Source organism: Tupaia chinensis, unplaced genomic scaffold (genome assembly GCF_000334495.1).
Source record: "Tupaia chinensis unplaced genomic scaffold, TupChi_1.0 Scaffold000286_1, whole genome shotgun sequence".
NCBI classification, from domain to species: Eukaryota; Metazoa; Chordata; class Mammalia; order Scandentia; family Tupaiidae; genus Tupaia; species Tupaia belangeri.
In genome coordinates this window covers 21104-22364 of record NW_006159770.1, presented here as the reverse complement: position 1 = coordinate 22364, position 1261 = coordinate 21104, and positions in this window count along the sequence as shown.

The following is a 1261-nucleotide window of genomic DNA, read 5'->3' as shown; positions in this document are numbered from 1 at the left end:
TGACCATTCCCCCTGGGGGTGATTTCTCGCTTTCTGTCTCTCTGTCTTTGGATTGGAAAAATCATGATACATTTTTGCATAGAAAACCAGAAAATACATCGCGACTTTCCTGGCAACCCATTCGTTGATAAAATTAAAGCTACTTACCATGAGTGAGAAGCGGACTCACAAGTCAGCATGACAGTCTGGACAACATCGGCAGGAATCCTGCATCCACCGTGGGTCTCTCCAGTGAAACCATCCTGTGTGGTCTTACCCGTAACCACCATTCAGAAGACCTGAGGTCACTGCCCTCTGTTCGGAGAGTTAGGTCAAAGGACATCCTTGAACAACAACTGGCCTGCTCCCATGGAGAGGACCTGCAGCGGGAGGGTCATAAAAACATTGGCAGTGGGCCAGCAGGTGTGGAGGTTAAGGCGCTGGCTCCCTCCTGGGCAGTTGACAGGTACTTTGCAGGTTAAGTCCTGGACCTGGTGGCTTGAAAATCATGCTGGGCATGTGTTTGCCAATTGCCAATATCCAGTGAGGAAAATGGAGGAGAAGGAATTGCAGTGTGGCCATCTCCCCGGTAGTGATTCCTCACTTTTCTTCTCTGTCTCTCTCTCTGGCGAGCACATGTATCCTATAACAACATAAAATAGTGATGGCACCCATCCTTATCTTTCTATCTCAAAGGGAAAATTTTAACATTTCACTTTTGTGTAAAAAAATGTTTGGTGCAGCTTTTTATGGATCTTTACTGATTAAGTAACGCAGTGGTTTTTTTTTTTGAGAGAGATTTTTGTTATAGGGCACATACGAAAGTAAGAAATCAACCCCCAGGAGAATGGCCATGCTGCCCTTCCTTCTCCATTCTCTTGGGATTTGGGGCATGCACACACATGTACCTGGTATGAGTTTTAAGCCACCAGGTCTGTGACTTGAACCACAGTTGACTACATGGGAGTCCAGTGACATAACCATTACACTACCTGCTGGTCCCAACTGAGATGAGTTTTAAGTCACTGGGTCCGGGACTCAAGAGGTGGTCAACTACATGGGAGTCCAGTGATGTAACTGTTGCAGGAAAAACAGATGGCGAGGAATGGAAACGGCACTCAAGAGAGACAGGAGAACTCTTTATTAAACCAGTGGGCATGGAGGAGTTAACACTGAATCTCTGGCTGGGACTGGGGGCTGGACATGGTCTTTTGTGGGGGAATTGCAGAAGGGGAGTCTTGGGATGTTAGGAATGAAGGGGCTCAGAACTTGCCCTAAAATG